Raw genomic sequence first — 26,274 nt, forward strand, 5'->3', positions numbered from 1 at the left:
GATCAGCGCCTCCTCCTGCATCGCATATCAAGAAAGAAGAAAACACGCCATTAACCCTTTAATGCATGTTTTAATCTTAAAATGCCGATATTTTCAGTTTCTCAGAGTCTTTTCGAATTTCAATGAGTTCGTTTTGGGATGTTAAAACGACTATAATCGAAACAAGACAAAAATTGAGTTCGTCGTAGAGCTGGTTTCAGGTTCATTCTACATTTTTTTTCTTAACTCAGTAGCAATTAGATTACTTAATTGCATACTTTTAGGGTATGTCATTAAAAAAAATCCACTTTATGGTTTATTTGACAAAAATGGTAAAAGCAAAAAACCATCGATTAAAATGACCTTAATTTTCTTTGATGATTAATTGACCTGCATACTTTTTTGTAATGTTTCGGTGATATTTCGGTGAGACCCCAAGACAGTAAAATAGCTGTTTTTTACTCTAAACATAATTTTTGTATTCCTTTTTGTTCAAAAACGTCGGTGATATTTCGGGGCTAAGGGGGCGCAACCAGACCTCAAAATAGTAAAATAGCTGTTTTTTACTACAAACATAATTTTTGTAGGGGAGAGTGGGGTTTCGTGGGCCATGGGGAAACGTGGGCCACTTTTAATATCTCAGATGTTTGTTGAGATAAAAATCTCAAACCAACTGTCATCGCCGTCGCTTTGCGTGAGCATATATTCTTATATGTTGTTGACTGAAATACGCATCATATGCTTCTTTTATTTATCAAGCAAAAAGAAGTTAGAAAAATTTAACTACATAATTAAAAAAAAAACCCGCTAATTTCATCGATGGGGAACCTAAAAAGTATAACAACAATATGTTCATACGCTTATGTTCTTAGTTTTGTCATGATCTTTCACGTGGAAAAGGAATTTTTGATGAAACATCAATAAGTCACACAAACGCAACCAATTTGCAAATCATAGCTTGTGGGGAATCGTGGGCCACACATCTTGAATCACCAAAATTTTCTATGTTTTCTTACACATTCAGAACTTAAAATAAGTTTTTCCTATCTGTAAAGTTTTCTTATGCCAAATGAAGAGTTATGAAAAATATTTTGTCTATCTTATATAAGAAATTTGCCAAAACGTTCGCGAGCTAGGTTTTGGATTCTTTGCGATCATACACAGCTCTCTTTTTTATTTGAAATTGCTTTAAAATATCGAACTGAATTAGGAAATCACAGTTTTGGGTCAACTCATAAACTTTTCATGTAATTTGGTAAAGTTGGATATGGTGGCCCACGATTCCCCACCATTTTTCAAAATCCAAAAAATATTGCTTTTTTTTTAAACAGTCAGAATTAGGGGAAAATAACTTATAAAAATTTAAAAAAAAATACCTTATGATACCTTGAAAATGTAGAAAACCATACCTTTTTTTATTTTCATTTTATCTTTTATAATAAAGAAGTTATGGAACAACGAAAAAAAGTGGCCCGTGATTCCCCACTCTCCCATATTTATTTTTGTTTAAAAACTTCATTTCGGAGCTAGAGATGGCTACACTCTTGGTTATAATAAGAAGTTCAAAATAATGCTGCTGTTTTCTTCACTTTTTTGTTCGGGTCATTACTTTAATTATTTTTCTAAAGAAAGTATTTGTTCTCCTGTCCCGTTTACGCATGGATTCTTCCAGGTTTTCGCACAAAATGGTGATTTTATAATTAGCAATCACATTACCGTTGATTCGTATAAATGTTTTTATTCTCGTCCTCTCTAGACACCTCACTACCATATTCATATTTTCATAATATGAAAATAAGTTTTATATAATATTGCAATCAAAATTATTTTTTGTTTCTTTGACGTTTGCCATTTGAGTCTTTTGAAAAGTGCATTAGTTTAAAGATTGATTCTTCGGGCTAATCAAAAACTATTTTTAACTGATTTTTTTTATCAGGACCTTTATAATGAGTATACAATTTGTTCCGGACTGAAATTAGTATTTTCATGTTCTATGGTCCTCATGGCTGTCGATGGCATGCATCACATAATAAACAACAGCTACCTATACTTGATTAAATTATTTGATACGTTCGAATGTCTTCATAATTATCAAGAAAATCATCCCCTGGATCAGGAATAGGGCTACGAGTTTGGCTTGGTCTTTGAGCTAAATCAAAACTTAGAGTAGCTTGATATGTATCATTTATGTGTTCCTCGACAATCTGTATACAAACCAGGAATCTCTGACCCTTGCTTATATCAAATCCTTGTTGAAATTTAGCCTTTGCCTCCAAATACTTAGCTTCAGCTTCTTGATATTTTTCCTGATGCCTTAACTGGTTGGCTCTTTGTTGCAATTCTATACCTCGATTGAAAAGCTCATTACCTTCAATTTTAAGACTACATATTTGAAGATTTTTGTTATAATTCGAACTATCGGTTCCAGAAGCAGCCTTATAAGCTTTCTCGAATTTATCTTTGGCTTCATTAAATTTGATTTTGGCTTCATTATATTTTCCATCGTCCTCTAATTCCCAGGCTTCATTCCATAACGTTTTACCTTGTTCATTAAGTGTACGTGCAACTTGTTTTGCCTTTTCTTTTTTAAGGAGTTCATGATTTTGAGTGTGAGCACCTCGATCTGCTTCGGCTTGTTTCTGATCACATACTTGTTTTATTGATGGATCCGTTGATTTGTTACAAGCTTCTCTTAATTTCGCATTTGCATCTGCAAACCTATTCTGATTAATAAGTTCTTGGGCTTCCATGATAAGACCCATCGCATTTCTATTATTCATAAATGTTACTTCTTCGGACGCACCTTTGGCACATGCCTGATAAGCATTTTCAAACCATTGTTTTGCATATGCTAGCTCACCTTTTAGAAGAAAATCAATCCCTTTTGCGTTTGCAGAATTACACGCATCAATTTGAATTCGACAACACGTTTCTCTGACTGTTGTATCAGTTGATCTGCCATGAGCTTCTTCAAATTTTTCTCTTGCTGCTGGAAATTTTCCTTCTTTTATATGATTTTGTGCTTCTATAATCAAGCCTATTGCATCTCTTTTATTTTGATAGTTTTTTTCCTCAGCAGTACCTTCAGAACACATCCAATAAGCCTTATGAAACCATCCTTTCGCTAGCTCTGGTTTGCCGTTTTCTAAAAATTTATTACCTTTATTATTGGCATTACGAATAGCTTCATTTCGAGTCCTACCCAATAACTCTCCACTTGTAGTTTCAAAATAAATGACATTTGGTTTCTTTGCCAGCAGTGTTATAGTACCTGCTATCAAACATGAACAACTAATGAACCCTACTGTAGGAATGGAGAGCCAATGCATGTGCTTCCCTACCACGAAGTCATACTGAATCTTTGTTATGCCATAAGTTGTTTCTTGACGATTATATTTTATCAAATGAAGTATTGCGCTCTTGTTTTCAAGAGCTTCTTTTGTGTATTGATCTATATCTCTCATTTTAGATTTAACTTTAAATTTATCAAATTGGCAAGATTGGGTAAATGAAGACCTTTCGGAAGTGGGATTGCAAACCAAACGCCTAGCCTACTGCATTCAGTTGTATAATTCGTTCTTTTTCACAACTGGGATGGTTGGATTTCGGTTGCTGTGTCTATTTGTTTAGTTCAAAGTCCTTATGGATGCGAGTTCTTTCTCTATTGGAAAGAGAGAAAGAGTCTACACCATATGATGCGAAAATTCGATGGTTCTAAAAAAAGACAAAAAATTAAGAACATCATCTTTATACCTATAATATTCAAATTCAAAATATCTAATCTTATTCATTCCATTAAAGTAATTCAAGCGTTTTTTTCAATGTATTATATTATATTATATTATACCCCGGACGGGCCTACGTATTCACCACATGTAGACTTCGGACCAACCAGATTTCATTGTATAGGTTAAGGTAGTGCTACCTCTATCCCGGTACTACTTCTCCTAAATAATGAAATGTTGAGGGGTAAAGTATGGTGTACGTTAATAAGTTTTCCTCGCAAAAATGCTCTTTCGCTCTTTTCAACATCTGTATAATTTTCTTCTCACTTTTCTATCCATCTTCATCAATTTCATTTCTGATATTCTTTCTTCAAGAATATACATTTCACCGATATGCCGAAAAATAATTCACAACTTTTTTCAAAATCTTTATTCTAGTATCAATAGATTTGTTAGATGGCTCGGTACACGATGAGTAACGTATACCGTTTTTGACGAAGATTACCCAAGTAACCAAAAGTTCCATAAAACAGGCTCTTAGAAGCTTACTCAGCTTTGTTTAACGAATGAATAGCATTCTACTCAGCCTTAAATTTAAGTTCTTATCGACACTTTCAAAGTCCATAGTTGTAGCTGAGTAGAAGGCTATTCAGCCTCCACACGAGACCTCGAAAAATAAAAATTAATGAAAAAAGAATCATACTTTTCCTTGCTTTGGATTGTTAGACCTATTTATTCTAATTTAATATTGCTTCAACTGAGAATGAGTTTTATACTTACTTGGAAAATTTGCATGCTTGAAGATTTGAACCTGAACCAACGAGGTGAAAACTGAGCACGCTACCTCTGTACCATGGCTAATTCTTAGATTGCTGTTATTTTAAACATCAATATAAATGAAACTTAGAATTATCGCTTTTTCAAAGCAGGCGATATTAAAAAATGTAAACATTCGTATCTATTCACCAAAGAATATAATTTTTTTTCCAAAACAAACTAGGAGGAATCAAAATTATTCGTGAGTAGTTTTTTTTTCTTTTTTTTCTAACTATCTATGTATATCCAATTTTAGTTAAAAAATGGAGAGCGCTTTCATGTGATTGCTTATCAAGGTTTTTCTCAATCATGACAATCAAGATTTGCGGAACTGTTTCAAATATAGAAAAGGATTAGAGAAAGTTAGAGTCAAGTTCATCCTTTTGAAGAACATATTGCTAACAGCTGCGAAAAGCTTCCGTCGATACTAGCCGGTAATAAATTTGCTCTAGGTGCTGGAGGTTTTCCAGCTTCAGCTGTGATAATAACTTCGCAATAAAAAAAAGGAAATCGGATTGGTAACGAGGAGATGTGTTTTTTTTTCGATTTGTTAGATATGAATATTGTGAAAATAAAATAAAAGTGAAATATATGTTAGATTTAAGCCATCTATCCATTTTGATTACAACAGTGGATTTATTTGAATGATTAATTCGTTGTTCGCATTTTCGTAGCTCTGATATTTTGGTATCCACTCTTGGGCAAAATCTTAACACTAACGTTTGCATTGAAGTTCTATAGAAGTTCCTCATGGAACCAAAAAGTTCGTATCAAGTTCAGCATGGAACCAAAAAGTTCGTAAGAAGTTCCGTATGGAACCAAAAAATTCGTTAAAAGTTCGTAACGAAGCACGATAAGCCAAATTGAATCCTGGATTTTTTAAGGTACTTGCAACGCACAAAAACGTTCTATGCTACTTGTTTAGACTTTTTATGTTCGTTCAGAATCCCAAAACATGCACTTATTTTCATTTCTCTCGAGTACCTTTTATCCAGCCAAATGTGAACTTTTGATGCACAGAATTAAGTATCTGTGCGACTTTTGGTTACTTGGGTAGTGCGCACCGCACCGACATTTTTGAACATAAATTTTCGAAAATATTACGAAGGGTGCTTTCAATCAAGCAACGTTGTATAGGATGCACTCTCAAACAAATTGCTGGGAACGTTCAGCAATTCAAATTTTTGCTGGAAACCAGCAATCGGGTTGCTTATTGCTGGATTTTTCAGCAGTCGGACACGTTCTTGTCAATTTTGCTGAAAAATCAGCAATCGGTTTTAAAATTGCTGAACTTTCCAGCAATTTGCCTTGTTAGCTGGAAAATCAGCAATCGAGTTGTCAAATTGAAGTCTGTCAGTTTTCGCACGCTGCGGCAAGTTGAGACTCTGTTTTACAAATTTTTGGATAGATTAATCTATCTGAGTTTGTATTGGACAGGGAGATATTTCATAAAAGATACTAATCGAAACTTTTTTTTTTCAAGGAACAAATGATCAACACTTTGGCACGCTGGTTGCCAGCAAATTCGATTGATGGTTTCAAGCAATTTGAATTTTACTATTCATGTTTTTACTGTTCATGGATAATAAATAAATCATTTATGTAGAGACAATATTACAAAGGAGCGATCTTACCATTTTTGATTGGTTTTAGTTTAGTTCTCACTCATCTGTAGATTGTCGTTCACCGAGACCTTCATCCGGTGTCAAAAACTTCTTGGAAAATTATCGTGCTTGTGCGACCGAACATCTTCATTAGGAAATTTATCCTGAAATTTCCTTTAATCAAAATCACATATTCACTAATCATCTCTTGACCGGACAGTGAGAAATCCTCTTTCCTCTAAAGGAATAATTTCTTTCGCCCGTTTATCCAGGAAAGTTGGACGAATAAATAGCAAGCCGCGACATGAACCTTAAGAGCAAGTTCACTGATGTTGGGAAAAAGTGGTAGAAATTTTGACATTTTGAAAATTTTACCATGCAAAAATGTTTTCAAGATCTTGGGGCGTTGTATTTTTTTACAACACTGTTTCCATTTCAGCCGTATGTGATAGAAATATTGCTATTTTTGCATCACAGCATGCGAAACAACAACACGTGTTGTTAAAAAACTTGAAGGCCTCAGATCTTGAAAATGTTTTTTCATGGTAAAATTTTCAAAATGTGCAGAAAGTGATAAAATGTCTGCCACTTTTTTTCCAACACCAATGAAATTGCTCTAAAGGAATCATTTCTTTCGACCGTTTATTCCAGAAAAGTTAGAAGATTACATAGCAAGCCACGACATGAATGAAATCCTTGATGGATAGCGGTTAACCAAACCACATTCAAATTTGTTTTTTTTTCTCACACCGCTAAATTTTCACAGTTTCACAAGATTCTTAAGAACTGTAGTAGCATAAAAAACACTTACTTTTAAAACCCTTTCCTTTATATTTTAAGCACTATTTCCGGTGTCCATTCTTCAAGTGAACCGATCATTTGTATTATCACTTCTATCAATGTGTCAAGACTCCAGTTAGGATATGAATATACGAAAATTTCCAAATTTCTCGGACCGTGGAAAAAAAAACACGTGCGATGTCAATCGATCATCGCCTACTCCTGCATCGCATATATATAAAAAAAAAAAAGAAAAACACCACTAACCCTTTAATACATGACTTTTTTTAAAATGATTCTCATTCAACGATTGATTTAGTGAAATAACTATTTTGAATAACAAAACTCGACACGTTTGAAGCCGTTATTTTGTGTCTTAGACAAAGTTATGGTCCATCAAAGATGAAAAACAATTTTTGAAATTGTTAATTTATTTCAACACAATTTTGCAAATTTCTTCCAAACATTGTTCATTAAGTACCGGAAGATGATTGTGATTGATTGAGTCAAAAAAAATTGTTAGAATTTTCATATTTGAAGGAATAATAATTCCAAAAACTACTTTTTTCAAAAAAAGAACTTTGATTTTTGCAACTTTTTTGCACACTTTCTTATTTATCTCACACATACACATACATGCACACTATGCATTAACGGGTTAAGTCATGATGCATCCATAAGGCTGCAATGATATACAATCCGTGTGGAGCACATCTCTCAGATTTAAGCTTTTTTTGACAGATTTAAGCTTTTTTCTCAGATTTGATGCTTCATCTCTGTGGGATATATGCCATTTAAGAATTATAACAAACACGTTTAACATTGTCAGCTGGCAACCCATTTTGCCAGCATTCATACATACTTTCGCGCTCTGTCACTTTTCGTCCAACTCTCTCCCTCTGGCGAACCTCATCCTCATTTCAGTCGTTCGTCGTCAAGCTCAACGGTCGCGTTCTGCTCTTAGAAAGCACATTACCAGGTAAGATTTTCCCTGGAACAGAATCCAACTAATCGGCCCTTTCCGGATACATCATGGGCTCCGGAAGGGCGCTCACATTTTGGCGACCGTGACAGGACAGGGGATTTCACGTTGGTGATTCCCTTGGCAACAGTTTGAAAGTGCCACAGAAATCTTAGTTCACTTTTCGGCTTGATTTTCAAAATGGCGGTCGGTGTTAGCAAATCGCGTCTAGTAAATTGATGCGATGAAGATTCTGGCGGATACCAGAAGCTAAAATTTAGTAGTTCGGCAGATACCGACTATTAGTTGACCAAACCCGGCGGATACCGGAAGATATGTTTTCAATAGTTCGGTGGATACCGACTATTGATTGGAAAACCCGGCGGATACCGGAAGATTAGTTTTCAGTAGTTCGGCGGATACCGACTATTGATTGGGAAAACCCGGCGGATACCGGAAGATTAACTTTTAATAGTTCGGCGGATACCGACTATTAATTGGACAAATCCGGTGGATACCGGAAGATAAGTTTAGGCAGATTAGTTCAGGTTAAACTTTGATAGTTCGGCGGATACCGACTACTAACTTGACAAACCCGGCGGATACCGGAAACTAAGCTCGAATAGTTCGGCGGATACCGACTATTGGCTGGAGAACCCCGGAGGATATTGAAAATTTAGTCTCAAAAGCTCGGCAGATACCGATTATAGATTTTACAAATCCAGCGAATATCCGAAGTTTAAATAGCAAGGTTGAATCCCACAACTACTGGATGAGGCTGGAGCTGAATTTCGTTCATATGGCACAACCTATCTAAAAATATACCATGGTTTTTGTTATTTATTGATACCTAAATGTACTCGTTTCAAGTGTACGTCAATACCTGATGAACGAAACACCAAAGTATTTGTCGATACCTAATGATCAAAGCACCAAAGTATTTACCGATATCTGATATTAAAAGTGATTCAACATTATGTTGTTTAATTTATTTCCAGCGCAACTTTTCAAAATGCCTAAGCCTGGACGCTTTGTTCGCGTAAATTGGAGCGATTCAAGTGACTCAGAAATTGAAGAAATTGACGCCTACAGAAGCTTGGAGTTGTCGTAAGTCTAGATTGACAACATAATTGACAAGTTAAACCAGATTTTAACTATTTTTTTTAGAAATAGAGAGCCCTCGAACCCGGAACATACTATGGACAAAACCCAGCACGGTACCCAAGGAAATATTGGATGTAATACACCTGAAGTTGATCGCTTACTAGAAAGCGGTACGAGCTCTTCGACTAAAGGTGACAGAATGGAGCAAATTGAATTGTTCAGTAAAATGCTAAATACATTTTTGGCAACATACCAGCGAGAAGAACAAATTTCTCCAGCGACTCAAGTGGAATCACAGCTAACACCACAATTGAAGGCCAACTCAAGAGTTAATAATGATACTGAGCCGATACCTTCCCCACCCACCGCGGATTCATCACATGGCATTCGGTGGGAGCATGTCAAAAAGTTTCCGGAAGATGTTCCGACAGGGCAACTTTGGGAGGTATGGCGCCGTTTTATACAGAATTTTAAAATAGTGGCTTCACTGAGTAACGCTCAAAGCCCTTCTCAGTTAGGAAAGTTGCTGTTTCTGTCTTTGAGTGAACTACTGCAACGGATAATAAATGCTTTCAATTTAATGCCGGATTTCGAGGCACCAGATTGCTATAACAATCTAGTCCGAAATATCGAAACACATCTTGTTTCAATGACAGACCCGGCAACGGAGCATGAATCGTTCCAAAAAATGCGACAGAGCGTAGACGAATCGATGGTCTCCTTTCACTCAAGACTTGTTGAAAAAGTGCGGCTATGCGATTATAGTCCTGAAGACCAAGATAAGTTCGTAAGATCTCAACTTATATCTGGCATGCTGAATCGAGATCTGGCTAGCTCTGCGAGGAACCATGGGTACGCCACAACACAAATAGTCCAAATTGCTACTCGGGCTGAGGCTAGCAATGTCGAAGCAAGTACTTCAACAGGCATCTTCCGTGTGGAACGAAGGAATTTTGAACATACAAGGCGCGATGACTTGAAACGTCGTAGCAGAATACCGTTTCGAGGTCCACAATCTAAGCAGTTCCGAAACAATAATAATTAGCAACTGAGGCGGAGTAACCAACGTTGCCCGAACTGCAATTATGAAAAGTTGCCCGATCATCGTTGTCCAGCCCTTACCAGAAAGTGTCGCAAATGCAAACAATTCGGCCATTACGCTGAGGTTTGTCTATCTGAACCAGTATACGCTGTAGAGGATAATGCAGCTGCACTTACAAAACAGGAAAATGACCAGGTAGAGTGAAAGGAAATTCATTGTTCAGTAAAAATAATAAAAAATATATAAAAACAAAGATTTTGTAAAGTGTTGTCTTATTTTGCTCTCTTATCATTTAGGAAGTAAACGCACTTTCCATCGAGGACGTGTTAATAAAGTGTCACGTTGGTGGTTCTGTACCGATAGAGTTCCTCATAGACTCTGGCGCCGATGTGAATGTAATCGCAGGGCACGACTGGTCTCAGCTTAAGAAAATTTATGAACAGGGTAAGCTTAACATTTCGTTTTTAAATCGCACTGGATATAATCAACTACGAGCGTACGGAACAATACAGCCATTAGTCGTAGAATGCGCGTTTAGAGCAAAAGTGGATGTTGTTGAACTTTCTAAGCCTAGCGTCGAAGCCGAATTTTTAGTTGTTCAGACCGGACGCTGATCCCTGCTGGGGCGGTCTACAGCTAACGACTTAAGGCTGCTGGAGGTTGGGGCTTCAGTCAATGCTTGCCTAGAACAAAGCCAAATCGAAGTTTTTCCCAAGATGCCTGGAGTGAAGATCAAGTTTAGTGTGGATCCTAAAATCCCACCTGTACGAAATGCTTATTTTAATGTCCCCGCATCCCTGCGCGAGGCTGCTAGAAAAAGACTAGAATGCATGGAAGCGCAAGGCATAATCGAAAAGGTCACAACTGCACCCGACTGGATAAGCGGAATGTCCGCTGTCCCCAAAGGGAAAAACGACTTTCGGTTAGTGGTCAACATGAGGGCACCGAATCGGGCCATCAAAAGAGAATACTTTCGGTTGCCACGGAAGTAAATATTTCTCGAAGCTTGACTTGAGCAACGCTTTCTATCATTTGGAGCTCAGTAAAGAGTCGAGAGAACTCACGACATTTCTTTCTGAAGCAGGAATGTATCGATTCACTCGCCTCATGTTTGGCGTCAATTGTGCTCCTGAGGTGTTTCAGCGAGAAATGACCCGCATCCTTGAAGAAGTCCACAACGTCATCATATATATTGATGATATTCTTGTATTTGCTAAAAGTTTACAAGAACTCCACACGTCCATTGCTTTGGTATTACAAATACTTAGAAGAAACAACCTTACTCTGAATTCCGAAAAGTGTGAATTTGATAAACAACGAATCAAATTCCTCGGTCATTTACTTGACGAAAAAGGTTTCCATATCGACGAGGAAAAGGTAAGGGCCGTTAACAAATTTCGAGAACCGAAAACGGCTTCCGAACTTCGAAGCTTCTTAGGACTCGCGTCATTCCTTGGGCCACATATTCAAAACTTCTCTGACTTGACTAACCCTCTCTGGTCCGTAGCAACCACTAAGTCCTGGAGTTGGGGGCCCTTGCAAAAAAAGGCTTTCGAAGAAACCAAAAAGGGCATAATTGAGTGCACCACGACCTTAGGCTACTTTTCGAATGAACACCGAACCATACTTTACACCGATGCTTCGCCGAATGCTTTAGGCGCCGTACTGGTCCAAGAAAACGAAAGAAGTGTCGCTAGAGTTATAAGCTTTGCATCCAAAGCACTGACCGAAACCGAAAAACGATACGCGCAAAACCAGCGGGAAGCCTTAGGTGCGGTATGGGCCGTCGAACACTTCTCGTACTTTTTATTTGGACGGCACTTCACCTTACGAACGGATGCTCAAGGAGTGGCCTTCATACTTAACAGGTCGCGAGAGAACACAAAAAGAGCATTAACAAGAGCTGACGGCTGGGCTCTAAGACTTAGCCCGTACAGCTACACTGTAGAATACGTACGCGGTAGAGAAAATATTGCCGACCCATCGTCGCGGCTTTACTGTGGAAGTGATGGTCCGTTTCAAGATGAGGAGAGCCCTTGGGAAATTGCGTCCTTGCAGACATCAAGTTTTGAATTCCTAACTGAAGAGAGCATAAAAGATGCCACATTGGATGACAATTTACTCCAGAAAGTCATGGCATGTCTGGATTTAAACGAGTGGGACAAAGATACACAAAATTTCAAAGCCTTCGCTGAAGACCTTTCTGTTAAAGAAGGGATATTAATCAAGCGAGGTTGCGCTGTTATTCCACACTCACTCCGAGAAACAGCCTTGAATGTTGCTCATTCAGGACATCCAAGGGCAGCAAAAATGAAAAGCATCATGCGCGAGCGAGTATGGTGGCCAGGCATGGCTACGGATGTCGAAAAATGGGTTCTCGCGTGTCAAACATGTGCCACTAATGGCCGGCCCGAAAAACCAGCTCCAATGCAACGTAGCTTTGCGCCTAAAGCTGTATGGCATACAATCGCCATTGACTTCAATGGCCCTTATGCGAAGTTCAATGGGATATCGATATTTGTTGTAGTCGATTGTAGATCGAGATATCTGATTGCTAAGCCAGTTCAATCAACGAGCTTTGAAAACGTCAAAAAGGTTCTTGACGAGATCTTCGATAAAGAGGGTTTCCCTCATAACATTAAGAGTGACAACGGCCCACCTTTCAACGGGTCAGAATACAAAAATTATTGTTCTGAGCGGGGTATAAATTTAATATACTCAATGCCATATCACCCGCAACAAAATGGACTCGTGGAAGGGTACATGAAGTTAATCAACCGAGCCATGGCTGCTGCAGTTAGCAGGGGAACGTCGTACGTTGAAGAGATCCGGAACGCGGTACAAGCACACAATGCTGCCGAGCATTCGGTAACTAAAATACCCCCAGAAGAAGTTCTCTCGGGTAGGAAAATAAGAAGACGGCTACCACTGTTGTGTCCGGGAAGATCAGAGTTCGATGATAACGAACTAAATGAAAGGGATCGAAAATCAAAACTTCAGGGTAAGCGTACTGAAGATTCACGTCGCGGTGCGAAAGCATGCTCTGTCAAACCCGGGGACATCGTTATCGTAGAGAGGGTTATGCGTTCTAAGGGCGAGAGCCGTTTTGATCCGAAACGATACACCGTTCTCAAGGAACGAAATGGTGATCTCCTGCTCAGTGACGAAATGGGACAAACTTTGAAGCGTAACGTTGTGCACACACGTAGGGTCCACGAATGGAAAATGTTCAATCAATCGCCTTCAAATGATCTCGTTGGACAAGGAAGGCCCTCGCGCGAAAGAAAGGTTCCAGTTCACCTACAGGATTATGTGCGAGTCTGCGAGCAGGAAGTAAACGAACGAAGCGGGATCACCCAGCAACTAAAATAGGTAAAATAAAGTGCAATTAGAGCGTTGAAGATGAGTCTTACCAAATTGATACTTCTTGTTTTATTTTCTAGCCTCCTGGAACGATTTCCTCGCTATCCTGCTGTGAGATTATTACTACTTTCATACTTCATCACCCATTGTTGAATTGACACGTTTTTGGCTAAAAAAAAATATCAATAATTAAAATATATCCAAATGTAATTAAAGTAAGTCATTCTCAGCATGGAATCTTTAGATAGATTTGATCTTGGAGCGCAATCCGATGAGAGAAAACATTTAACTTCAGGTTTTGGTCTAGATGATAGAAGCAACGGAGACCCGCCGGTCTTTTCGTTTGATCGACGTCCACCAGGGTAACCGGTTTTGGGAAATGTGAAAGAAATACGATGGCCACAGGGAGTTGTCGTCCTACATGTTTTTTTCAATCGACGAGTATTCGTTCGAACTCCTTCATTCGTTTGAGTTGATGGAATGGTGCAGTTTGCCATCGGAGGAACTCCAGAGGCTCGTGACCGAATTTTACCCTCGTGGCCAACGTACTGGTGCAGATGGAAGTCCTCGGTGCCGGCTATTTGTTTTCCGAAGAATGGAATCGCTTTTCTGCACTAATATCCCGTAAACATTTGTCGGAAGCATTCGGAAACAAAATTTGTACCAATTTGTACCATTTTGTACCAACACGTGAAAAGGATCTATCTCCAAAAGTAAACAAAAACCATTTTCAGTATCTCATGATAGGTTAACGTTTGCACTACTCAACGGTAAAACCCTTTTAAGAAAATAACTTTCCGTTACATCAAAAACTCAATTTGAGTAAAGGATCTATAACCCAAGCAACATTTTAAACTCTGAATGGTTTTATAAAAAAAAATAGTTGTTGTATAAGGGATTTATAAAGTATTGTTCGCTTTATAACGTAATTTACAAGGAACTCTATATGATTGCCCTTTAAGATAGCTTAAAAACCGCTATAGAATCTTTTTATAGAACTCCTGTCAAATTTTGTGTTGGTTTTATAACCATTAATTTTTTTGGTTTAAAAGAGCGCTAAAAAGCAATTATTAAACCTCTCTAGAAAACCAACCTTGAAGAAAACAACAACAAATAATGTTTTATAACCTTTAATTTTTTTGGTTTAGTAGAGCACTACAAAGCAATTATAAAACCTCTCTAGAAAACCAACAAAGAATGACAGTCCAAATCCGATCGAAATGTCAAAATGTGTATGTATATATTTGCAGAAAATCGACAACTGCGTAAAAAATAAATTAATTTCGATTAGCCTCCTGCAAATAACTCCTCCGACAACTCAACCGTGTGGCCGGGAGTGCTCAGCAACTAGATTCTCTATCAATTTGCTGCAAACCGGGTGCTTTAATCAGACAAATGAAAATTTAATTTACAGCTGCTCTGATCGTTAGCTGTTCAGTTTTCCAGGAGGAACCTACATTTTGACGCAACTTCAAACATATTCCTTAGCTGACCCAGCAGAATCAAATCAAAACAAAATAAAAATAAATGATCGACGATAAGAGTTGGAAATTATTTATTAAAACAAATTCCGGATCAGGAGTTTCGCTGAGCTATTTTTTCATAAGTCCTATCCGGGTTACATCCGCTCAAGAAGTCTCCATCCACCAAGTTTGCGTGTTGTTTTCCATGAAAAATTTTTCGGAAGTCCCTATAAATTAGAAATAATAAATTGTTGTGTCCATTGCATATCATTTTAAATATTTACCATTGAGTTTAGAAGCTATACTAGTTGTTTATACACCGGTTACGATGGACCGCCTTCCGTGAACCGGGGATGGATCTGGAATCTGAAGTCATGCTGCTGAATCCGTCTATACGACGATGTTTCGAGACACCGAGGAAGAGGCATGTCAGTATTTCTCGGACCATGGAAAACGGAAACGCGTCTTAAATTTCGTATTTTTATTTAAATGAATTTGAAATCGCGAAATTTTTTGAAATTTTTTGTTTTGATTCGTGCTGTGATAGTGACGTCTGCGAGGCTGCCAGATGCACTGAGTCAAGTCAGTTTCAAGTTTAGAAGACGAAAACACTAGAAAAGATCCGTGACCAGATCTTTTGGTTTTATACGAAGCAAAATTGAGTTCCAGAAGAAAAATTGCTCTTAAAATGACATTCTACAAGAATTGCTAGACTTATAATTGGTTTCTCCAAATCAAATAGGTTTTCCGAATGAAGCGCCATTTTATGAAGGAATTATTTAAATTTTCGAATATTATTTTTATCTAATATTACGATATACATTGATTTTACTGAACTTTACTTGCAGTAAAGAAATTCATATATATAATACTTCACAATATACTGACATTGGGACTATAAAGGAGACATTTATTCAAAATGGAATTATTAATACTTCAACGAATATTTTATAATCACTCTTTATTTCCCAAAAAACGATGGGGCGCCTTTTATTTGCATGTATTTCGTGAAATCGACCGATAAATTTCGAAGCGCAATAACTTAATCGCTTAAAATAGCGAAAATGATCCATGAAACTATTTACTTTTCGAGTATTATTCAGATAATTAAAGAGTGTCTGTTTTTTTTTTATTCAGAACATTTTTATTTAATGAAAGCAATTTCAAAACCCATTTTCGTAAACAATTTCTTCGTGACAGATTATTCTTCTGTAAGGAGGGTGGATTACCTTGAAGCAGCCCTTGGAAAAGCCCTTTTAAGTCCTTATGGTTGTATAAGGGACTCGTAATGTTTTCTTCAGAACCTCCTGTAGGTGGGCCTTTTTACTCTTATATGTGTTATATAGAGGTTTTAATGGGGTTTATATAACAAAACGTCGTTTTATAACGAAGTTTTCAAGCGTTCTTAGAGTTTCTTATAAAACTAAATTTGTTACTTGGGTAACCAATCTGAAACTAGAACTGTCATCAGTTTGATATACACCGTTTACTCCGGAACGGAGCATACGGTGTAAAAAAAAAACTACTACCACGTCGTTATACATCCTTTGCTTCACGCAGCGAAGCAAACGGTGTAAATATTATTTTTCAATGGGAAACGCTATTCACTCACTCATACAGAAAGAGCCATAAGCATGTGTCATTGATGTGGAAATTTTATCTGCATCTCCCTCGCGCATAATTCGGTTGAGTTGAATCATTTTTAAATAAAAAACGGATTTCAAACGTTCAATAGGTGTGCTTAAGCAATTTAGTTATTTCGCGGCAACCATGGATTTTTCCGGGATTGATCTTCTTTTGTGTAAGTAAAAAAATACTTCAATCTCATATTGAGTGGAATGAGTAAAAAAAATTCGGCTTTAAATTTGTTTATTTTAACTTTTTCTTATTCAGACGCTGCAGAACTCAAGGAAACCCGTACAGCGGATTTCGAAGAAACAATAAGTGCTACAGAAAGTAATATAGAACTATCTTTCCGGTGTGTGGCCTCCACCCCCCATCACTGTCTACAGCCTATAGACCTGGCATTGGATTTATCCCATCAAATGGACGAACCATTAAATTTGGTGACTCATAAACGTTCGCGGCAACCATCATTCGAAAATTTGCTCCAACAGACGAATGAAAATCATGAGAACACGATTTCGCTTGGTGAAATTGACGATAATGTTAACGACAAAGATTACGTTCCAGCTGATTTGAACCTATCAAATATATCAGAGTATTTCCAACCGTATTTGATCAGAACCCTCATGAGTGAATCATCAGGTTCAAGTGATTCTAGTGATGACGAGAACACTCCAGGTAAGCCAAAATAAATAATTAATGATGTAAGTATGAAATTGAGATCTTGGACGCTTAAAAATTTAATTCGATTCTCGCAGCAACTTCTACATCGAAAAAGGTGGTGACCACCCAGACAGCAGGAAATGAAGCCAAAGAACTACTAAAAGAAATTGAGAAGAGAAAAGTAGTTAAGAAACCTGTTTGGAAAATCAGACGTGATCTAAGATTGCGAGGATTAGAATACACCAGAAAAAGTGGCAAAATAGTTGAAGCACGGGCAGTTAAAGATCCTTGTAATTGCACTCGCCTTCGTTGCAATGCAAGGTATTCAATTGAATCTCGGGCTGCTATTCTTAAGAACTTCCTCGAACTGGAAAGATCTGGACAAAACCAGTTTATCGTTGGCCATATGACGATAAAAAAAACCGCGGAAAATCGGGTAAATTTCAAAAATATTTAGAAACCTAATTCATACATCTATTGTTTTCTTTATTATTATTCTGTATAAATATCATGGTAAAGAAAACTGCATTTGGTAACATACATAGCATCTGATATAATATCAGTATCAAGTGGTTTCATTTAATATATTTCACTTCATTGCGAAATATATTAAATAAAAGCACTTTGACACTGTTTGAAAAATCAATTCAATGTGAAATATTTAATTCATAAAAGCACTTAAATTTGTAAAAAAAATAGTTGAATGGTTTCAATTAAAATTTAAAAAAAACTAGTAGTCAATATTTGCCTAATGATTACAGTAAAATAACAAAAAAAGAAAGCAATAGTCAAAACTAAATTTTTTACTACTCATTCCTGAACCTGCCGATTCTAAAACAATATTGTATATAAGATATTATAAAAACAAATGCATTTTCAATTCAGGTATTCGGTTCACGTCGTTCGTATACATATATATACGAGCTTCCAGCTAGTGACGGAAAGCAACGTGTCTGCAAAAAAATGTTCCAAAACACTTTGGACATTTCGGATAAAAAGATTCAGCATCTTGCGAAAAAAGTGATTTCCAATCAAGGCATGGCCAAAGACGACCAGCGACATTACAATTTCAACACAAACAAATTGACCGATTTGGAAATATCTTCAATTGAAGAACACATTCGATCATTTCCGGCTTATGATTCTCACTACACAAGAGAGAGAACCAAAAAACTGTATTTAAGTAGTGATTTGAATATTTCTAAGATGTACGAGCTTTATGCCGCTGAAAGGATCGAAAAAAATCTGAACACTGTTCACTACAACTCATACAGAAAAATTTTTCGTAGATTTAACATCAGTTTCCGAAAACCGAAAATAGACACTTGCAACGATTGTGATGAGTTGGGCATAAAACTGAAAAATTCTACACCGGAAGAAAAGGTTATTTTGGAACAACAACTAGAAGAGCATCAAGCCAAAGCTGCCAGAGTTTACGATAGCAAACGGCAACATTTTCTGATGGCTAAAAGTAACAAAGTTCGAACAGTCACTTTCGATCTGCAAAAGGTTCTCCCCACACCTTTTTTGACATGCGGAAAGTCCTACTACGCTAGGCAACTTTATACTCTAAATTTCACTACGTTTGAGACGTATAATAACAAGAACAAAGCAGTTTGCTATCTTTGGGACCAGTCCAAAGCAAGGCGTGGATCCCAAGAAATTGCATCATGTTTGCTACGGGACCTTGTAACCATGCCAACAGATGTCGAACACGTGATCTACTACTCGGATAGATGCGCAGGACAAAACCATAATATAACGGTAGTTAGAAGTTTCGTTTGGTTCATGCACCATTGTAAATTAGACGGTCGAAAATTAAAGATAACACACAACTTCATGTGCAGTGGACATAGTCACATGGAAGTTGATTGTGTACATGGAACCATTGAACGGGCAAAAAAAAAAATCTCTGTGAACATTGAAACGCCTCACGACTGGGCTACCTTTATAGGTAGCATTCGAAGAAAAGTTCCTATTACAGTGGTTGAAATGGAACAATGCGAGTTCCGCGCGTTGAAAAACTTCAGCGAGCAATTCGAAAAGCCTAAAAACAATATTTTTAATGAGCCGATCAAATTTCGTGACATAATGTGTTTCCAGTACAATTGTGATGAACCTGCAATTGTCGAGTATAGATATGATGTCAGAGACGCATGGTTGAAGTTTGAAATGAAATTGTGTGGGGATCCCTACAAAATTCCAGGCCAAATAACGGATGAACCAATACCGTTACCTCAAGCTAAACTGGCTGATTTGAACGAGTTGCTAAAATATGTGTCGAATAAAGAGTTTTATAAAACTTTTCTTCAAAATTTGGTTCCAAGGAAACGTGGACGTAAACGAACCACAACTGTTAATGACCATTTTGAAAACGATCTAGATTTAGATGATCAGGAAGATGAAATGTCTTAAAAAGGTAATTTATAAAAATTTAGCTTCTTGTCTTTAAAAAATCTACATCACATTAAAACCTTTCCTTTAAATTTACAGGTTTTCCCAATTGACCTTCAATTGAATCGTTTTTTTCAATATTTTTGAAATTTATATTAAAATTTGTCTTGCTTTTACATTTTTTTAAACTTTTCCTGAAGTAAGACAACATGTGAATAATTTAAAATATTTTGAACAAAAAAAAACTGTGTTTATGAAATAAAAAAAAAACTCAAATAATTCCATTATTTGTTTCACTTTAAAACGTGTATTCCTAATTTTCGGTCGTGTAAAATCTGGCAGCTATCAGTGCTACATTTTGAACGTCTTCGGTTCTGTCCGGGTGACTTTGGAGCAACTTGATACCGTCGTTGGTAGCTCCGGTTAGGAGTAGACCGTTGAGGTCGCCCATTTCGATGCAGTTGGCCACCATCTCTTCAATGTATTCGGCGAGCTTCAAGTCGGAGACGAAGTTGCAAGCAAAGGCCATCCGATCCCAAAGGGAGATTTCCGTTTCATTAATAACGGTTTCAAACCCATCTTCTTCATCGCTAGGAACGAGAACATGCACCTTAGGTACGGGTCATCGATCTGGGTACGGGCTGCTCCACACTGTTTGCGTCAGTGCCCAGTTCGCTCTGCACTGAACCCGGACAATTCGATGGCTGCAGTTGTGAACTTGGGTCGAACGTTTGTTACGCAACTCGACCCAGTATTTCGATTGCCTGTTCGAGAAAACATTTTTTTTTATAAATTATTTAGGGTTTATATTAAAAAAAAAAGTAGTCTTACCTGCTTAATGCGAAAACGGAAGCATGCAATGAGAGCTGCTCTGGTGAATTCCTTACTCGCAAGAAAGCCCGTTGATGAGGGCATGGAAAGATTCCGGTCAAAAGTCCATCCACACTGCAGCTGAACAGTGTCACAATGCTCGCTACGATAGACGTCAAGTCCACTGCCGATGCTAAAATCTAGCTACTTCATCATAACCGGATTCGATCTGAACAGCGCGGACCTTCCGGGGCATCATAAAAGCCTAAATAGTTTTCAATCCCAGCTTAGAATCATCCTTAATCATGAGCCAGGCCATAGTTAGATAATGTTCGCTTTTTTATGATTTCGCGACCTCTTCCTCGAAGCTATTAATTAGTGAAGACGAGGTGAACTGTCTCAATTTGTTCCCATTGTTATATAACAGATTATTGCCGTTGTCCCAGGAAATGGCCACACGCTGCGGGATTTGAAAGTCACAAACGGTACCAGTTCCTGACAGTGCCAACATTCGTTCCAAATCGTACGGGTTCCAAATCGCCAGGACAAGTTGCTCATTGTTGGATCCCGGCCTCTGGTTCAAGCCTGTTGGAATGGGGACCCACATCGCTTAATGGAATGTGGCTCAACACAATCCATAACCATACCCGGCCAGTGCAAATCGTTAATCAGGGGAGAATCTCGCCGCAGCGTTTTCAGCACTGAGCTACTTGTCGGACACACAAGTGGGTGATGTTTTTATGCATCTGAATTTGCGGGATAGCCTTGTCCAGGAATCGTTGATCCCACAAATTATTGCTATCAGGTTAGGTTCCAGCTCGCTCCAAGCGATGCAGGTGCAGTGCCGGGAAACTCTGGGTGCTTGAAGTAAAAAATCAACAAAATTATCATAACCTCACTTCCAGAACCATCTACAACTTACTAAACTCAATATAATCTTCGGTCGCAAAATTACACAAAGCAACCTTCCCATTCGGCAGCCCAGCTGCAAACAGTATTTCCCAATTGGAATGGTACGAAGGAGCAACCGACCGGATGATCTGGTACCGGGTCTCAAATGCAATCAATGTGGCTGTTGTGTTTTTCGATATTTCCATATTGATGTCTGAAAAAAGTTAAAACTAATCAGCATAAATAAAATCCAAAACAAAAACAACTTACAACTTACTGGTGTTGACCCCACGATCGATGATGTTCTGATTTTTCACCTGATAAAAAAATAATTTATCTTATTGATTACTGACCTCGGAACTGGCAGCGGTCAAGAACCGGTCCGGGTGCTTCGGGAACCAGTGCAACTCCACGACGGTTTGACTCATAGTGATCACGATTTTTACATTTTGACACTTTATTCAACATGAAAACAAAGTTGCAAATGAACGCGAGCTTAACTACAGCTAGGAATGAGAAAATAGCAAAGGGTGTATAAACAAGTGAGACAAAATATTACGTGAGCTAAGGTTCTATCTACGATAGCGCATTGTGTTTTCATGAAAATTGATATTCCTCTATTCTAACATATAGGGGATGCTTCTAAAAATCGTTTGTCTTTCGTAAAAAGTAAAAATTTTAAGTGATTTTTAATTAGCGATTTAAAATAGATTGTATTTTTTTCAAACGCGCTTTTCTCGATTCGCCGTATATGGAGATAGATCCTTTTCACGTGTTGGTACAGTAAATCACGAATCTCGATGAAAACAATCAACAATGTAAACAAACGGAAACGAAAATACACGTTGAAATCAGTTTACCCGTACATTCCTAATTATAATCTTATTTTGGGGTACGTCCTGAATCTGAATCATTTGACACGAAAAAAAATATACTTAAAAAAAATTGGCCCATATCCACTGGGGAAAATTTCATAACCAAACCAGTTCGAGTTTTTTTTTTGTTTCGCTTAAATAAAATGACAATAAACTGTGAAACGATTCAAGATTTTTTTAGAATTTTCTTTTTTCGGGAGGAGAGGAAAGATGTGGGATATATGCCATTTAAGAATTATAACAAACACGTTTAACATTGTCAGCTGGCAACCCATTTTGCCAGCATTCATACATACTCTCGCGCTCTGTCACTTTTCGTCCAACTCTCTCCCTCTGGTGAACCTCATCCTCATTTCAGTCGTTCGTCGTCAAGCTCAACGGTCGCGTTCTGCTCTTAGAAAGCACATTACCAGGTAAGATTTTCCCTGGAACAGAATCCAACTAATCGGCCCTTTCCGGATACATCATGGGCTCCGGAAGGGCGCTCACAATCTCCTACGCTTTAAAGGCAAACAAAGCTTAAATCGGAGAGAAAAAAGGTTAAATCTGAGAAAAAAAAAGCTTAAAAACGAGATTCACCAACACTTAGCTAAAAGATGTTGGTCACACGATACATTGACAAATCCTGTATCATTGCAGGGGTCTGGATGCATCTAGCCATCTAGAGGCATCATCATGGGTTAAGTGTACCCATTCCAGTCCAGAAACAGATGCTATCCATTCGGTTAAAGCTTGCCTTTTGGATGCGTGAACAACTTGGAATCGGTCTCAAACAATTTTACGACGTCCCGCATAATCAATTACAATATATAGAGAATATTCTATATTGTCTCTAAACGTTATCGTTTATTGTAAAGTGAACAGTATATGTACAATAACACAGACCATATTAACAATCTGTATTATGATTATCTGTTAAAGTACCATATGGGGAAAGGGCTGTTAAGCATGTTTACCATTCAAAAAGAGCGATTTTTTCGAACAAATATTTCATGCTACATTATTGGATACGGTTAAAATATCATCCACTTTTGGCGAGCAAAACAATCTACCTGAATGTTCTAGCTACGTTGGAATACAAAATCATAGATTTCATCAACTTCAATGGATATAGTTTGCTTATAGTAGTTTGTAGTAAAAATAACGCTCAATCATACGTTCCGCATATTGTAAAATATTTTTAAAAAGAGCTTCCCTGTACCATAACCAATATAGTTCCAATTCTTTCCCACAAAAAATAAAATAAAATTAAAAAATTTAAATGTTGAGATTTTTATTTTTTATTTCTGATATTATACATGGATTATACAATCTTACCTATTTGTGCAGATCTGCATTGTTCAGCCTTTCAGTAGATTTTTTTTCCGCTCTCCGCTCAGCAGAGATCTTTGTTTCTGTAATTTCATTAGTTTTATTTAATCTCACTAGTTTTTATCGATAATATAATATAGTTTTACTTACTTTTCGCGTTCTGTGTGTTTTTCTCAGCGTGATTCTTTTTTTTCGGAGCCATTTTGAACACAGTTTTCAGTTCCGAACCTGGCGTGGGGTTGCCGACACAAATTTTAACGAAGTGAAGTGAAAATTAGCAGATGCTGAACCCAAGAGCGAAAAAATGCATAAGCTCACAACTACATCTTAAAATAACAATATTAGTTATTATCCGCAAGAGGTGAAATGATAACGACTTGTCTAACTCATACAATGTTGTCAATGTTGTTTTTTTTTTAATTTAATGTCTAATGCTAAGAAAATATAAGGAAACTTTGTCGTACACTGTTAGAGTCCTGGATAAGGTCCAGAGACAATATTCAAAGGTTGCAAATTTTTATTCTCTTATTATACTATACTTACTAAATCATATATCATATTGTCACTGTCACTGATACGATCCTGTCATAATTTATTGAGGTAATAAAATTTTGAACATGTATAATGAAATGATACTTGGAAGATATTTCATACTGGTACTGCTACCAATATATTAAGTTAATAGTTAGTACTATATCCCCAACTGTTTTTAATTATGCGGGGTGTTAAGCCTTCACTTGATTTCTCGAAAAAAAACACCCAGGATCAGTCTCATTTGGTTTTAAATTTTTAAATCCGAACATGCAATTATTTTAAAACTGTAGGGGAATTGAGGATAAAGCAAGCATAACTCCATTTCCCGATGCATGCTATGGCTAAAAAAAACCAGATAGTAGGTACTCATTTGTTCCGAAATTGTCCTGTGCAAACAAGCTTTTTTCTAAATAAATATATTGAAAATGTAGGGAAACTGAGGGTGAAACAGTCATTACTAAAAATTTGCGATGCGTGCTGTGTCTGAAATAGCCTGCGTTCGATTTTTCGAAAAACATAAAAAAAACACATAAGATAAGTACTTTTTGGTTCAAACATTTTCCCTTCTGAACCAGCTTTCTCTGAATTAATGGAAATATTTTGGGAATTGAAGGATAAAACAACCATAGTTCCAGTTTTCGTACTGTCCGAACGTACTATTTCCATAATTTAAAATCAGCCATAACTCCATTTTTCGATGCGTGCGGTGGTTCAAACAAGAAAAAATCAAACGAGATAGGACAATTTTTGTTAAAAATTTTCTAGTCCAATACAGTGTTTTTCTTGATTGATAACAAAATTTAGGGGTATTAGGGAATTTAAATCCACCCCTCGTTTTAATTTAAAAATGCCAATATTTTCAGTTTCTCGGAGTTTTTTTGAAATTTAATGAGTTCGTTTTGGGATGTTAGAACGACTAATCGAAACAAGACAAAAATTGAGTTCGTTGGAGAGCTGATTGCAAGTTCATTTTACAATATTTTTTTTCATAACTCAGTAGCAATCAGTTTACTGAATTGCATATTTTTAGGGCATGTCATTGAAAAAAATTCAATTTATGATTTATTTGATAAAAATGATAAAAGCCAAAAACTATTGATTAAAACGACCTAAATTGGCTTTGATGGTTAATTGACCTTGCTTGCATATTTTTTGGTAAGGTTAGGGTGATATTTCGGGGGTACGGGGGCCCAACCAGAACCCAGAACAGTAAATAGCTGTTTTTTTACTCTAAACATAATTTCTGTATTCCTTTTTGTTCAAAAACGTCTACAAATTCTCAATAGAATTCATTTCAGAGCTAGAGATGGCTCCACTCTTGGTTATAACAAGAAGTTCAAAATAATGCTGCTGTTTTCTTCACTTCTTTGTTCGGGTCATTACTTTAATTATTTTTCTAAAGAAAGTATTTATTCTCCTGTTCCGTTTAAGAATGGATTCTTCCAGGTTTTTTGCACAAAATGTTGATTTTATTATTAGCAATCACATTACCGTTGATTCGAATAAAGGTTTTACCCTCGTCCTCTCTAGGCACCTCACCACCATATTCATGGTTCCATAATATGAACATAAGTTTTAAATAATATGGCAATCAAAATTATTCATTTCTCTGACGTTTGCCAATTGAGTCTTTTGAAAAGTGCATTAGTTTAAAGATTGATTCTTCGGGCTAATCAAAAACTATTTTTAACTGATTTTTTTTTATCTGGACCTTTATAATGAGTATACAATTTGTTCCGGACTGAAATTAGTATTTTCATGTTCTATGGTCCTCATGGCTGTCGATGGCATGCATCACATAATAAACAACAACTTCCTATACCTGATTAAATTATTTGATACGTTCGAATGTCTTCATAATTATCAAGAAAATCATCCTCTAGATCAGGAATAAAACTACGAGTTTGGCTTGGTCCTTGAGCTGAATCAAAACTTAGAGTAGCTTGATATCCCAAGTAACAAAAAGTTCCATAGAATGGTCTCTTAGAAGCTTACTCAGCCCTGATTGAAGGCTTTATAGCGTTCTACTCAGCTGAAATTTTAAGTTCTTATTGATACTTTCAAGTTCCATAAACAAAGCTGAGTAGAAGGCTACTCAGCTTCAAATGAAACTTTGAAAAAAATATCTTGCAAAAATAAAGCGTTACTTTTTTACTTTGAATTCGGATCTGCTTTAATCTTTATTACTATTTATATTTGTTTCTATTTTCAACAATTTTAAACTTACTTGAAAAATTTTCCTGCATGGAGATTTGAACCTGAACCTGTGGAATGAAAGCTGAGCACGTTACCTTTGAACCATGGCTGTTTTCTGATTCAATTGTATTTAAAAC

General features: G+C 36.9%; 1 protein-coding gene, 1 long non-coding RNA gene and 1 pseudogene across 2 annotated transcripts in view; 1 reads left to right on the forward strand and 2 right to left on the reverse strand.

Annotated features, from left to right (window-relative positions):
• The window catches only part of LOC129754512 (transmembrane protein fend-like), a 467,116-nt gene that overhangs the window by 276,395 nt on the left and 164,447 nt on the right, over nucleotides 1–26,274 (forward strand). The window lies entirely within an intron of this gene.
• LOC129754566 (uncharacterized) lies at nucleotides 14,908–15,406 on the reverse strand. Its single transcript, XR_008739043.1, has 2 exons — nucleotides 15,122–15,406; nucleotides 14,908–15,064 (listed from the first exon to the last, which is right to left on the reverse strand). It is a non-coding gene; the product is annotated as an uncharacterized LOC129754566 (long non-coding RNA).
• On the reverse strand, nucleotides 20,737–21,649 carry LOC129754548 (GATOR complex protein MIOS-like; annotated as a pseudogene).

This window comes from Uranotaenia lowii, chromosome 1 (assembly GCF_029784155.1).
Source record: "Uranotaenia lowii strain MFRU-FL chromosome 1, ASM2978415v1, whole genome shotgun sequence".
Classification (NCBI taxonomy): Eukaryota; Metazoa; Arthropoda; class Insecta; order Diptera; family Culicidae; genus Uranotaenia; species Uranotaenia lowii.